The sequence below is a fragment of the Corythoichthys intestinalis genome, chromosome 14 (assembly GCF_030265065.1).
Source record: "Corythoichthys intestinalis isolate RoL2023-P3 chromosome 14, ASM3026506v1, whole genome shotgun sequence".
NCBI lineage: Eukaryota > Metazoa > Chordata > Actinopteri > Syngnathiformes > Syngnathidae > Corythoichthys > Corythoichthys intestinalis.
In genome coordinates, this window is record NC_080408.1 from 44,511,272 (window position 1) to 44,527,206 (window position 15,935).

The window sequence follows — 15,935 nt, forward strand, 5'->3', positions numbered from 1 at the left end:
ATTTTTTGGCAACCCAGGTACATACAGTACGTGCTCTTTCTCCTGGAACTCTTAGATGCATAGGTGAGTCAAAAATGACTTGGTGAGGTTGTTTTCTTGTATCTTGGTAATGAAAAATTGTTAACATTTCATATTCCAGGGATTCCTCAAAAATGTCTTTGATATAATTCCATACACACTTTTAACTTACCTTTTATACTTTTGAAGAAATTGTAGTTTCTGCATCACTACCCCAGCTTCCATAAGTGGGTCAAAAATGACATGCATTTTTCTACGGAATCCAATGGGAAACTCTTCTATCAACTTTAGCCTTTAGGGATAAATTAACTGTGGACCACACAGACTACGTAGGTATATCAGAAGTGTCACCTCTCAGGAAGACTACTTTACAAAGCAAGAGCATATACATGTAAGTATTATCTTCGTATAATATTTCGTGTGTTTTTCATGACTGTTGTTACTAGACATGTGCTGATTACCGGTTTCAAGGTAGGCCGTGGTATGAAAACGACAAGGTTTCAAAACCGCAAAAATGTTCCGTCATACCGCCTCTAAGGTATTAGCTAATTTTTACCTCCCATAAATGCATGAAATCTCTCGCTTGCAGCTGCAAGGCTTAACCATCCCCCACCGGTTGTTGCTCAGTGTCAGTGAATCAGCTGTGCTACATGATAGCTGGAGGAGGTCAACTCCTGAATTTTTTTCCCACGATCGAAGAAAACGAAATCGCTGGTATGGGAATACTTCGGCTACAAAAAGTTACAGACGACCGCAGCTTAGAGGAGGGGGGCCAACCGACATGTAAAACATGTCTGTAGTGGGTGGCTGCCGAGGAGGCAATACCTCAAATATGATTTTGCATTTATACAAAATTAAAGGTTAGTAAACACTTTTATGAACATTTCCCGCCAGCTATGAGAGTTAACTCCAGCATGTTTAGTGTGTCTAGCGGTGGTAAAACGTGGTGTTTTTCTTTTTTTCCTCTCTGGCAACTGTTTGTGTTGAGAAAGAGAGTGTGTGTATAATGTAAACACGATACGAGTCATACACATGTGCTTTTTATGGAAAATAATTATTTTTGTTCTGATGGTGATGACGTTGAGCTGTGGCTGTGGGTTTAGGCTCACCTAAAGGACTGCATTATTTAAATTTGATTTACAATACACACATATGTATATATATATATATATATTTTCTTAATTTATTTTAACTTAACATTATACTTATGTTTCAATTTGCTAATATGTTTTGAAAAATAAAAATCCTGTTCAATGGAAAAAAGTTTTCTATTTATTTTTTTTAAACCCAGATATCTCAGAAGAACACATTTTAGAGCTTTAATTGCAATACCGTGATACCGTGAAACCGTGATATTTTGGCTTATGGTTATCATACCGTCAGAATATCATACGGGCAGATGCCTAGTTGTGACTAATACTTATCAACAAATTAGCATATTTCATAACTATAGCTAACACTAGCTAGCTAAGTTAAACTGCTGGCCAAAAGTATTGGCACCCCTGCAATTCTGTCAAATAAGGAGATGGACTTGTAGCCTTGAGATTGCCCATGCTTTTTCACAATTTGTTTCTCAAGTCCTCAGACAGTTCTTTGGTCTTCTTTTTTTTTTCTCCATGCTCAATGTGGTACACAAAAGGACACACGACAGAGGTTGAGTCAACTTTAATCCATTTTAACTGGCTGCAAGTGTGATTTAGTTATTGCCACCACCTGTTATGTGCCACAGGTAAGTAACAAGTGCTGTTAATTACACAAATTAGAGAAGCATCACATGATTTTTCAAAGTGTGCCAATTATTTTGTCCGGCCCATTTTTGGAGTTTTGTGTAAAAAGATGATATTGATGTTTTTTTCTCCATTCTCATTTGTGTTTTTTTCCTTGCAAGCAAAATAAATGAAGATATAACTACCAAAGCATTTGTAATTGCAATCATTTTCTGGGAGAAATTGAGTATTATCTGACAGAATTGCAGGGGTGCCAATACTTTTGGCCAGCAGTGTAGCTCCATAGCATTACTGTATATGTAGTGTTTGTGTTTTTCTTTATATACATAGCTACGTATTGATTCATTGAAATAATTACGCTTATGTTTCCTTACCCAAGGTGGCATGGCTGCTAGATACCCAGCTGAAATGGTCCTAGAGATGCTGGATGATGGAGAGGCAGTAACAGAATTGGACCCGAGAGTCAGAAATTTCTAATGATGTATTGTCCAGGTTGAAGTGGCAGTCATCCACCTGGAAATCAAACTGAAAAGGATAGATTTGTCACACAGGATTCCACTTATGTGTCCTCAGAAGAAGGAAGTGTCCTAATCTTGTCCTCTGAAAAGGAAAGTGTCCAAATCTTGGCCAACCGAATGACTTAGTTACTTCCCACCCAGAGCAGAGAGCCACAATATCCTCAGATGTCGGTCAGGGCCTGCACAAGAACTTAGCACCACTGTCAAAAGTGTTAAAAAGTAAAAACTAAACATCTCAATCATGAAATTATTCTCGTGTGGTCCTTAATATAGTCCTAAATATTATACAAGTGATTATTCTTTACCGAAATGACATAAAAACACATTTATTCTAGTATTGGTCATTTTTGACCCACTTATGGAAGAGTGTAGGGTCCAGTCACTTGTGCATCCGAATGAGTTAAGCTCATTAACTGCTGTTGATTGTGATAGACTGATGGTGTTTAAATTAAGTGGATGCCTATTGCTGTCAATGGCACTGAAGCATGGTCATTCAATGCCAGCCTGACCCGTAAAATTTTTTTGGACCTCTATCGCTGTCAGTGGCAGTGAATGAGTTAGTCTTGTATAATGATCGTACTTGCACCATTCTGCTTTATAGGATAGAAACTAGCGATTTAATGGAAGTCTTGGGTCAATGAAAGAACATACTATAGAAATGAGGGCCACCATTTTCCTCGAATCCTTTGCGTGTGATGTTTCACTGCCAAGCTGTAAGTATTGACCAGCCTTGATCCTGTGACAACACTTCTTAGCTGGTCCCGACCTACGAATCGATATCAGTCCTAGTGCAGTGATAGCAGGGCGCTCAAAGAGGAATGTCATATCCACTTTGAAAATTCTGTTCATGTCAACAGAGGAAAAATGCAGGATGTGTGTGTGGTTGAAATCCCCTTGGAGCAGGTGTGTTATCAGCTACTTTAATGTTTGATATGTGGAATTTACACGAAACTACTTTTGACAAGGGCGTAATGCTTTTGGTGTGTGAGTAATTGTGTATTTGTTGCAGGAACAAAACTTTTGGAAGGCAAAGGAACGACCATGAAATTGGTCTGTGGATTCGGATAAAGGTGCAACGATTTCCATCAAAGAAGTCCATCATGGTAGCAAAATTGCTAGTGATGCACGATAATGCATTTTTCAGCCGATACCGATAACCAATAATTTCCTCGTCGTTCCAACCGATAACCGATAATGTCAAGCCGATAATTTTATTAAAGATTTATGTAAAATTTTAAAGTATACACAAGAGAAAATATTGCTGTGCAAAAATAATATTGCTCTTTTTTTTTTCAACATCAAATGTGAACAAGTAGTAGTAGTAGTAAATTCCAACATCTAAATAAAGACAGATTGTCTGACATTGTGTAATGGTAAACTTTTGGCAACAATTACTTACATAGTAAATACATAAGTTGCACAAAAATGGCTTTAAAAGTATGCCATTCCTAAAGTATAACATTACTACACAGCAAAAACACAGCTCCTTAAGACTAGTTAAAGTCCCTTGTTTTCAGTGTAAATCTATTGGAAATAAGTTAAATTAACTGCCAGCACTTCAAGTATATTTCACTCAGATTTCTTGAAGAAAAATGGCCAGCTGAAAATAAGATTAACGGCCTTATTTTAAGCAATAAATTATTATACATAATCCTAAAAAAAAAAAAAGAAAAAAAAAAACCTTGTCAGAAATGTTCTTTATTCAAGAATATGTATGGTTCAAAACATTATTTGAAAGCAATTTTTTCTTGATTTAGGTGAAAATGACCTTATTTTTTTTAGATGTTTGGGCTTAATAAGAACAAATTGCAATATTTAGTTCAAGTAAGTGGAATAATCTGGCGCATTCAACTAGTCTTCAACACTCAAACAAGATGGGGAAAATTATTTGACTAGATTTAAGAAGAATGATCTGATTAAGACGTCATAAATTTAAAGCGTACTGAATGCATTACTGACTGGATTACTTCTTTGTGTCGTTTGGTGCATGTTACAATTATCAACTAACCACTGTGCCGTCATGATAAACATGGTTTGTTGACATCACCTGTGTAAATGTCCGTGGTAAAACTGATGTGATCGGCATGTCTTTCACGAAGAATCGTGGTCGTATAAACTGCATTATTTTTTCATCCAGGGATTTGGCTATCGGGTCATTTCAGGAATTTCCTCCCGCCTGTACCCTTCAGTACACCCGGCTGCCAAATTAGCACCCGCGCCAGGCCTCTGTCTTGAACCGGAGTGGCGGCAGCAGCTAAGTGGCATGGCTCTGCTCTCATCCTCTACCCGCCTAGGGCGAGGCGGCGGCCTGCCGGACCGGCGGGCTCCGTCGGAAGACAGCTACTTGTCAACTATCGATCTCGTGAGGTGTTTAGCCATAGATGGGAGTTTACCACTCGCTTTGGGCTGCATTCCCAAACCCCCCGACTCCGGGAGGACCGCAGCGTCTCTGTATCGTCACAAGCCCCATAGCTTCCTTTATAGTTTATTTGTTAACAATAGCTTTAGCATTCATGCTTGCAGCAGCCTCATATTCGTTCCAAAAATCATTGTGATGCAGTTTTAAATGGCTGCTGGGTTAGTGCTAGTGGTGTTCAATGAGGACGCTTTCTTTAGGCCTTGAGGAACTGTTTTGTAGATGGCGAGAGCATCGTTTATTTCATTTCACACACGGGAAAAGCAACGCACGCTAGTGAGAGCGCCTCAACAGTGTCAACACTGATGTGTAACACCGCCTCCTCTATGACGCCGTACTCCTAAACCCCTCCTCCCACAGGGGCTTCAGAGAGGGGAGGGGTTGAGCAGGCGGTAGTGAAGAAGTGGAGAAAACTGCTTGGTTGCGCACATTTGGAGGCTAAATCAAGTATATAATTATCGGATTGCATTATCGGTTGATTTTTTTATTATCTGTATTATCTGTGTGACGTCATAATTGCCATTATCGGCCGATAATTATCGGTAGCCGATATTATCGTGTATCTTTAAAAATTACTATGAGTAAAAAGAATAACTTCTTCACTTCCATGGACGTTTATATTCGTCAAATGGAAACCAATACATCACTGCTACTGACAAATGTATTTGTCAAGTTTCAAGTTGTTTGTAAAATCCAGGTTTGTAAACATATGTAGTGGCGAAAACATACACAAATGCATTTCTTTGGATTCAGGATCAGCATTTTTGTGCAGAACATAAAGAGAAGGTGTTGAATCTCGGTATGTCACGTCAATTATTGACATGATTTCTTTGTTTTTGATCAGAAACCAACCAAATTCAACCACTTATTACGAAACTTTTCTAGTGAAAGAAAAGAGTCTACTCTTCATTTCATTTGCTTTGGCATGTACTGTACATTGTAAGTGAACACAATTTTTAGTGGTTCTTAAAAGCTCAGACAGAATAAAGTTAACTTTCAAGTAATACTTTTTGATAGTGCTTTGCGTTCATATTTATTTATTTCACTGGCAGTGCGAATGTGCAGAAGTAAATGTATTCAAATGAAGGTGCGGTCCTATGAGTGCCTTGGGTTGAACTGTTACCTTTTGGTTAGTTATGTAGATTTTAACGGCTAGTGGTACGTCAACGTGGATTCTATTTGCATCTGGATCTTGAACAATAGTCGCAAATGCTAGCCACTAATGCTAATCGTCGTCTGCAATAGCTGGCGCTGGCTACTCATTGGATTTTGTGAGGACTAGCTTGTTACCCGTTCTGTACTTTTTGTTTTATTGTAATTTTCAGACTATATGCCACTTCTTTTTTCCCCTCATTTTGAATCCTGCAGCTTATAGAAAAGTTTCCGAGGTACTTCCACTTTACTTCCTTACGTCTGCTTACCACTTCCGTTTCCGATTATTTTACCATTGACTTCAATGGCGCTGGAGTGGCATCACTCACTAAAACCCCTGAAAAACCATGATTTGGAAATAACGCATCCTTCTGCCATCTCGACATGGGAAGACAACATCAAGAAGTGGCCGAGGGTGACCACAAGTAAAATATTATTGTATTTGATTGACTCTACGGCAGTCGATGGAAACGCCATCAGGAAGCTCCGAGGCATTCCAGTACTAGTTGCACACCCAAAAAGTTGGATATGTCCTCATTCACGAACACAGGAATTTTGTCCTCATATAGGCGGATGTAGAATCAAGCCAGTGCCTCAATGCTCCGTACCACAAACCATGGGTGCTCGTAATACCGGAGGGAAGGAGACGTCCAAACTGAAGGCAACCTTAGGTTATGGCCGTTCATGTCTGACGCTGTCATATGGAAGGTATGTGCTCCAAAAATACGAAACATAAAATCTGCCGCATGAAATGACTTGTTGCCTTTGCTATTGATATTACGATGATGATTGTAATTATGAAGTTTAATCATTTTTACTACAACTACTGCTGCTGCTAGCCTGTTGCTAATCAGTATGTGTTTGATGGCACCGCATAAATCCAAGTGTTACAAGTAGGGCTGTCAAACGATTCAAATTTTTAATCGAGTAAATCGCAGCTTAATATTAATCATAATTAATCCCAATTCAAACCATCTCTAAAATATGCCATATTTTTCTGAAAATTATTGTTGTAATGGAAAGACACAAGACGGACATAAACATTCAACATACTGTACATAAGTACTGTATTTGTTTATTATAACAATAAATCCACAAGATGGCATTAACATTATTAACATTCTTTCTGTTAAAGGGATCCACGGATAGAAAGACTTGTAGTTCTTAAAAGATACATTTGAGTACAAGTATAGTAATTTTATATTAAAACCCCTCTTATTGTTTTCGTTTTAATAAAATTTGGAAAATTTTCAATCAAAAAATAAACTAATAGCTCGCCATTATTGACGTCGCCAAGCGGGACATCACATGAGCTCTCTGCCGTTCTTCCACAGTGTCTTTCACTATGTAAGGTAGTGACTGAAATACACCACAAGGTGTCAATGGCGAGTTTGAAATTAATTAGAGATCTAGCCAAAGGAAAGTTTGAGTAAGTTTTATGTGTATTTTGCATAGCTATTTGGATTAGGAATGCCAGTTCTCTTTGCACTGAGCGCTTTTCTTTTCGTGAATATTTTTTTTTTTTGAGAGATAGGAATATTATTTTTGTCGGGCTTTCACTAAATGATACTGCAGCAACTTAACTGTTCCGCCCAAATGCATGATGGGAAGTTGGGCAACCATGACTGTCAGTGGTGGCTGCAAATGGTATTTAGTATGTTCTGCATTGTGTTCAATTAAGCGTGTTAAGAAAAAGATTGTCTCCTGTGAGAGAGAGGAATATTAATTTTGTTGTGCTTTCACCAAATGATACTGTAGCGATTTAACTGTTCCACCCAAATGCATGATGGGAAGTTGGGCAACCATGACTGTCAGTGGTGGCTGCAAATGGTATACAGTATGTTCTGCGTTGTGTTCAATTAATCGTGTTAATAAAAAGATCATCTCCTGTCATTCTTCCCACGTCGTTCGCCACAATACTTATATTTGTTGTGAAAGAGTTGCCAAAACTTAAGCCAATAAAAGGCGCGATCCAATGAACCCCTGTGTCCACTCGCATTTCTCTGCCTTTTCGCTCTCTGTGCTAAAACGGCGTAATTGTAGACTGTTTAAGGCAACGCATGAACGGGTCATTCCGTACATGAGTTAATTGCGTCAAATATTTTAACGTGATTAATTAAAAAAATTAGTTACCGCCCGTTAACGCGATAAATTTGACAGTACTAGTTACGAGTTTTTGTTCGTTTGTTTACAGCTGGAAAACGCTGTTAGGCAAGGGAAGACAGCTTGACTTGCACATTGATGGACGAACAGTATATCGAGACTACGTGCTAATGTCATGCCATGTCATTTCCTGTTTTATTTTGAAAGCTTCACCCTCCTTGTGTCTGCGTACTTGCCCTTCCTCTGTTCACCTAATCACCTATTGTTTCCACCTGTTCCACATTAACCCCTGTGTATATATTGCCTTAGTTTCCCTTGTCTAGTGCAGAAGTGTCTTTCGTCCAAGGTCAGTCACGTCAGCCTCTCGTCATAGCCTACCGTCATAGTCTATTGCAGTTCTACTGAATGTTATCCTCCATTGGAGCGCTTTGTGTTTGAATTTTTTCATCTTCGCTATCTTGGCTTTTTCCTCCATTAGGAGCGTTTTGTGTTTTTGCCCTTTCCTCCCTTATGGAGTGCTTTTTTGTTTGAACCCTGATCGTGGTTGCTTTGACTTATTCCTCCATTGGAGAGTTTTTTTGTTTGTACATTTTTCTCATTCCCGCATGTCAGCGGAAGAACCTGTTTTCAAAATAAAAGTTTTTGCCTGAACCTCCGCAGCTGAGTCCGCTTCGTCATCCAGGTCTGACAGAACACTTCTGCCAGAAATGGACCCAGCGGAGGCCCCCGAATTGTTTGCCACTCTCCGAGAGCAATCTGCTCGTCTCACCCGCCAGGAGGACTTCCAAGCCACGATGGCGGCACAGCTGGTCCAAATGAACAATCAGCTGATGGAGCTCACAGCCCGTCTACTCCCAGCACAACCAGCTTCCGTTTCCAATAAGCCTGACTGCCCCCCTCCTGTTTCTTCCTCCCTGGTTCCTGGAAGAGGACCAAGGTTGGCGCCGCCAGAGCGATTCTGCGGGGACCCAGGTACTAGCCAAGCTTTCATCACGGAATGCAGTATGCACTTTGACTGTTCTCCCCACGAGTTCACCACTGACCGCTCTCGCATTGCCTTCATGGTGTCCCATATGTCGGGACGGGCCCGAGCCTGGGCCATGGCTGAGTGGGAGCGTGATTCGTATTCGTGCCATAACTTGTCCTCATTCATAGATACCCTAAAGACCACTTTTGACCCAGTGTGTTCCGAAAGAGACCGAGCACGAGAGCTCAGCAGCCTGCGTCAGGGTAAAGCCTCGGTCAATGACTATGCCATCCGGTTCCGTACCCTGGCCGCAGGTTGCGGCTGGTGCCACACTGCACTCTATGATACCTTTTTTAAGGGGCTCTCCTCCACTATCCGGGATGGCCTTGTGCCACTCGACCTCCCGGAGGGGTTGGACAACCTCATCGCCCTCGCCATACGCACCGACCATCGCCTTGAGGAGTTGAGCAGGACCCGGCCTATCCAAGCTGTGAGACCACCTCCCCAGTCGCTGGAGCAGACAGGACCTCGCCGTACCCACACCCTGCCGGCCTCACCCCCTAGGGATCCTAACGACCCCATACCCATGCAGCTTGGTCCCACATGCACCTCCCCTGAGGAACGTAAGCGCCGACAACTACAGGGGCTATGCTTCTACTGCGGGAGCTCGGGACACCTTGTGGCAGGTTGCACCGCTCGCAGACCCAGGCCCAGCCATAGCAGTCAACCAGCGAACCCCACCCACCGCTCAACGACCACGGTCCAGGTAAAGCACAGAGCTTTGTCACATGTACTCGCTGCCCTGATAGACTCCGGCGCGGACGACTGTCTGATGCCTTGGGGGGTTTGCCATCTCATGGGCCTTCGTGCTATCCCTCTCGATCGGCCCCTGGTGGCCAGATCTCTCAATGGTGAAAAACTGTTTTCTATCACCCACTCATGCGAGCCCTTAGAAGTCACTGTTCAAGGACACACTGAGACAATGTCTTTCCATTTGTTTTCTGCCCAAGCCCAGACACTGGTGTTAGGTCTTTCGTGGCTCCGCAAACACCAACCTCATATTGATTGGAACTCTGGCTCTGTACTGGGGTGGGGTGCGGACTGTAAGGAACGTTGTCTAGGAGAAAAGAACCCTGGGGTCAAAGGTCATGTTAATGGTGAGACCGCAATTAACAAGTTTTCTCTCTCTGTCACTCCAGAATCAGAAATCAACTTGAGCACCATCCCAGAGTGCTATCACCATTTACGCCAGGTTTTCGACAAGACCCGAGCCCAGTCTCTGCCACCTCACCGTCCCTATGACTGTGCTATTGACCTTATCCCAGGCTCCACTATCCCCAGGGGGCGCCTTTATCCGATTTCCGGTCCTGAAAAAGTCGCCATGCGTGAATACATTCAAGCTTCCCTGAAAGCAGGGCTCATCCGTCCTTCCTCGTCCGCTGCTGGGGCGGGCTTCTTTTTTGTAGGAAAGAAGGATGGATCACTCCGTCCCACCATAGACTACCGCCAGCTCAATGACATCACCATTAAGAATCGCTATCCACTCCCCCTTATGTCTTCAGTATCCGACCAATTGCAGCAGGCCAAGGTCTTCACTAAATTAGATCTACGCAACGCCTACCACTTAGTCCGCATTAGGGAGGGAGATGAGTGGAAGACGGCCTTTAACACCCCAGACGGCCATTACGAGTATCTAGTTATGCCCTTCGGCCTCACTAACGCCCCCGCGTTCTTCCAAGCGTTGATCAATGACGTTCTCCGAGACTTTCTTGACCGTTTTGTTTTTGTTTATTTAGATGACATCCTTATTTACTCCCTGGATATAACTACCCACAGGCACCATGTTGAGTCGGTTTTAAAGCGCCTTCTCGCCAACGATCTTTTTGTCAAAGCTGAGAAAAGTGAATTTCATGTCAAGACGATTTCCTTTTTGGGCTTTATAATAACTCCTGGGGGTATCCAGATGGACCCTGCAAAAGTAGAAACAGTGGTTAACTGGCCCACACCGGGCAGTCGAAAGAAGCTTCAGCAGTTCCTTGGTTTCGCCAACTTTTACAGGCGGTTTATCCGCGGTTTTAGTAAAGTTGCAGGCCCTCTCCACGCTATTACTTCCTCCAAGGTGCAGTTCCAATGGACCCCTGCAGCTGAAGCAGCATTCCTGGCCTTGAAGACCCGCTTCACCACAGCCCCCATACTGACCATGCCTGATCCCCGTCGTCAGTTCGTGGTGGAGGTCGACGCATCCTGTGAGGGCATTGGGGCAATACTGTCCCAACGAGCTGAGCATGATGGGAAGATGCATCCCTGTGCCTTCCTTTCCCGCCGCCTGTCACCAGCGGAGCGGAACTACAGCGTGGGCGACCGAGAACTACTCGCCATCAAAACCGCTCTGGAGGAGTGGCGGCATTGGCTCGAGGGGGCAGAGCAACCCTTCATAGTCTGGACTGATCATCGCAATCTTGAGTATCTCAAAACAGCTAAGCGACTCAATTCTCGCCAGGCGAGGTGGGCGCTCTTTTTTGACAGATTCTCCTTTTCTATCTCTTACAGGCCGGGGTCCCAGAACATCAAAGCAGACGCCCTCTCTCGCCTCTACGACCCCGAGCCTGTAGCCAAGGAACCTGAACCCATCCTGCCACTGAATTGTGTGGTAGGGGCGGTAACTTGGCAAATAGAAACGGAGGTTAAGCAGGCATTAGGGGGGGTCCGGACACCTCGGGGGTGCCCTGAGAACAGACTATTCGTCCCGGCTGACCTACGCCCCCGGGTGATCCAATGGGCCCACTCCACGCCGCTTTCCTGTCATCCGGGAGTCAGGCGCACCATGCACGCCATCTCCCGGAGGTTCTGGTGGCCAGGCATGGAGCCAGAGGTCCGGGAGTACGTCGAGGCTTGCTCGGTCTGCGCCCGAAACAAGACGTCCACCAGACCACGCATGGGCCTTCTTCAGCCTCTCCCGATTCCCTCCAGACCATGGGCTGATATCTCCTTGGACTTTGTCACGGGGCTCCCTGTATCCCAGGGGAACACTACAATCCTGACTGTGGTCGACTGTTCTCAAAGATGGCCCACTTCATAGCCCTGCCTGCCTTGCCCTCGGCCAAAGACACTGCAGGGATCATGATGCGGGAGGTATTCCGCATTCACGGCTTCCCCCGGGACATTGTCTCGGATCGGGGGCCACAGTTCGTGTCACGCTTCTGGAGGGAATTCTGCAACCTCATCGGGGCCAAGGCCAGCCTCACGTCAGGATACCATCCGGAGTCCAACGGCCAGACCGAGCGCCTCAATCAACAGTTGGAGACCGGCCTCCGGTGTTTGGTATCCCAGAACCCATCCACATGGAGCAACCACCTGGTCTGGGTCGAATATGCTCACAACACTCTTCCCACCTCCGCCACAGGTATGTCACCCTTCAAATGCGTCCATGGCTACGATCCCCCTTTGTTTGCCGCACAGGAGCGGGAGGTCTCTGTCCCGTCTGCCCATGCCTTGGTCCGCCGTAGCAGACGTATCTGGGAAGCTGCTCGCCAAATCCTTGTCCGCCAAGGGGATCGGGTGAAGAAGGCCGCAGACCGTCACCGACGCCCAGCACCTGCCTACCAGGTGGGACAGCGAGTGTGGCTGAGCGCCCGAAACCTTCCCCTCCGGGCCACCTGCCCGAAGTTGGCCCCCCGCTTCGTGGGTCCGTTTCCTGTATCGAAGGTCGTAGGCCCTGCAGCGGTGCGGCTACGTCTTCCACGCTCCCTGAGGGTCCACCCCACCTTCCACGTCAGCCAAGTCAAGCCAGTGGTGGAGAGCTCCATGGTGCCTATGCCACGCCCTCCGCCTCCTCTTGACGTCGACGGCGGCCCTGCCTATCAGGTCAAGAGGTTGCTGGCAGTGCGACCCCGAGGTCGTGGCCGCCAATACCTGGTGGACTGGGAGGGCTCATCCTGGACCCCTCGTTGATCAGAGACTTCCACAGGGACCACCCCGACCAACCTGGACCGTCTGGTAGCCGGTCCTAGAGGTGGGGGTTCTGTCATGCCATGTCATTTCCTGTTTTATTTTGAAAGCTTCACCCTCCTTGTGTCTGCGTACTTGCCCTTCCTCTGTTCACCTAATCACCTATTGTTTCCACCTGTTCCACATTAACCCCTGTGTATATATTGCCTTAGTTTCCCTTGTCTAGTGCAGAAGTGTCTTTCGTCCAAGGTCAGTCACGTCAGCCTCTCGTCATAGCCTACCGTCATAGTCTATTGCAGTTCTACTGAATGTTATCCTCCATTGGAGCGCTTTGTGTTTGAATTTTTTCATCTTCGCTATCTTGGCTTTTTCCTCCATTAGGAGCGTTTTGTGTTTTTGCCCTTTCCTCCCTTATGGAGTGCTTTTTTGTTTGAACCCTGATCGTGGTTGCTTTGACTTATTCCTCCATTGGAGAGTTTTTTTGTTTGTACATTTTTCTCATTCCCGCATGTCAGCGGAAGAACCTGTTTTCAAAATAAAAGTTTTTGCCTGAACCTCCGCAGCTGAGTCCGCTTCTTCATCCAGGTCTGACAGCTAATTGATATTTGTTGTAAGTATTAATTAATGCTCATGACAGTGTCATGTCATAATTATGAAGGTCTTATGACAGTCTTTTAACACAGCTGTCAAATAACGTGTTACCGGTGAATATCTTTTGGTGTGAATATCCCATAATACAGTGAGGACAGCTGCGTTTTATAGTCTGGTGTGGCTTATCTATGAAGAAATGCCATTTACGTATCAAATTTGGCAAATGGCAGGTAGTCAGGTCCGATTTATAGTCCAAAAATTACGTTACTTGGTCGTGTACCGGCAGAAATTAGATAGTCGATCGCTGCACTTTTATGTCGAGTGACCAATAGGTGAATAGTTTAACACACTTAGGACCGCCCCCTCATTTGATAGCATTTCCCTCTGCATTTTCACTCTAACAATGAAATAAAGAATTATTTAAAAATGTATATATTGGTTTTTGTATTTACAGTGGTTTGAAAAAGTATCTGAACCTTTTGACATTTCGCACATTTCTGCATAATATCACCATCAAATGTGATTTGATCTTTGACGAAATCACGCAGATGAAAATACAGTATCTGCTTTAACTAAAACCACCCAAACAGTTATAGGTTTTCATATTTTAATAAGGGTAGCATGCAAACAATGACAGAACGGGGAAAAATAAGTATGTGAACCCTCTGTCTAAGGAGACTTATAGAGCAACTGAAACAATGTTTTACCAAACATTTTAAGTCAGGTGTGTTCCAACCACTGATGAGTGTTTTAAAGCTGCCCTGCCTAATATAAAACACATCTGGTAAGAAATGTTTTGATGAGAAGCATTGTCTGATATGCATCATGGCAAGGTCAAAACAGCTAACCTGCGATCAAGGATTGTTGATTTGTATAAAGCTGGGAAAGGATGCAAAACCATCTCTAAAAGTCTGGATGTTCATCAGTCGACAGTCTGAGAAGTTGTCTAAGCAATCCCAAGGAATGGCCGTCCACCAAAGATGACGGCAAGAACTCAGTTCAGAATACTCAGAGAGGTAAAAAAGAACCTTGGATTATCTGCTAAAGACTTACAGAAATCACTGGCACAGTCCAATATCTCTGTGCACACATTTACTATCTGTACAACTATGGCCAAGAATATTGTTCATGGGAGGACTTCACAGAGGCAGCCACTACTGTCGAAAAAAAAAAAAAAAAACATTGTTGCTCGTTTAATGTTTGCAAAAAGGCACTTGGACACTCCACAGAAGTTTTGGCAAAATATTTTGTGGCCTCATATAACCAAAGTTGAACTGTTTGGGGGTAACACACAACGTCATGTGGGAAGGAAAAATGGAACAACAGCACACCAACATCAACACCTCATCCCCACCGTGAAGCATGGTGGAGAGAGCTTCATGATTTGGGGCTGTTTTGCTACCTCAGGGCCTGGACAACTTGCAATCATTAATGGAAGAATGAATTCAAAAGTTTAGCAGGATGTTTTGCAGGAAAACCTGAGGCCGTTTGTCAGACAGCCGACGCTAAAAAGAGGATGGATGCTGCAACAAGACAATGATCCAAAACACAGAAGTAAATCAACTTCAGAATGGTTTCAGAAGAACAAAATACACGTTCTGGAGTGGCCAAGTCAAAGTCCAGACTTGAACCCCATTGAGATGCTGTGGCATGACTTAAAGACAGCAATTCATGTCAGACATCTCAGCAATCTGACTGACAGTTTTGTTGCCTGGTACACCAGACTCACCGCTGTTCCAGCTATTGAATCTGGCCACCATTCAGCGGATACAATTTCCAGGGTGGAGCAAGCAACAGCAAACAGACAGCGGAGTGGACCAATCAGCGACGGGCAGACGTGACGTTAATAAAACGACGAGGGCAGGATGAGGGACTTGCGCGCGAAAGGAAACATACGAGGAGAGCGGAGTTTATTCAACATGGCTAGCACGAGACAGACTGTTGTCAATGACTCATGTCGATGTGTTTTTGGTAATTTAAAACTGATTTTACCGTGGATTGGAACATATTCTCGGCTCTCCTGTTCACCATATGTGTTGTTGTGGAGACGACTTCCGACGTGCAAGAGTGATGTTGCTCGTTAAGAACACGTCACGCAAATAAACGAATCTGATTTGTCGATTGATTTTGTAGCTGCTTGAGAGGCTGTTAATGGGCTGGGTCTTAGACTTTTCTCTCAGTGTTTGAAAAATACAGGGAGAACAGTCTGGCCGCGCCAGGCAAGCAGTTTTGTCGAGAAGAATAGGCCAAGATTAGTGCCGATCGATGTGCAAGACTGATCTGCAGCTACAGGAAGCGTCTGGTTGAAGTTATTGCTGCCAAAGGGGGGGGCAACAGAATATTAAATGTGATAGTTCACTTCCTTATTTTTTCCCCCTTCTTTCATTGTTTGCGTACTATTCTTATTAAAATATGAAAACCTATAAATGTTTGGGTGCTTTTAGTTAAAGCAGAAACTGTTTCTTCATCTGTGTGATTTTGACAAAGATCAGATC

The 15,935-nt window shown here is 44.1% G+C and overlaps 1 long non-coding RNA gene across 1 annotated transcript; it reads left to right on the top strand.

Annotated features, from left to right (window-relative positions):
- Positions 1-1,448: 1,448 nt before the first annotated feature.
- Positions 1,449-6,590, top strand: LOC130930493 (uncharacterized). Its single transcript, XR_009067061.1, has 3 exons — positions 1,449-3,166; positions 3,273-3,366; positions 6,401-6,590. It is a non-coding gene; the product is annotated as an uncharacterized LOC130930493 (long non-coding RNA).
- Positions 6,591-15,935: the final 9,345 nt, after the last annotated feature.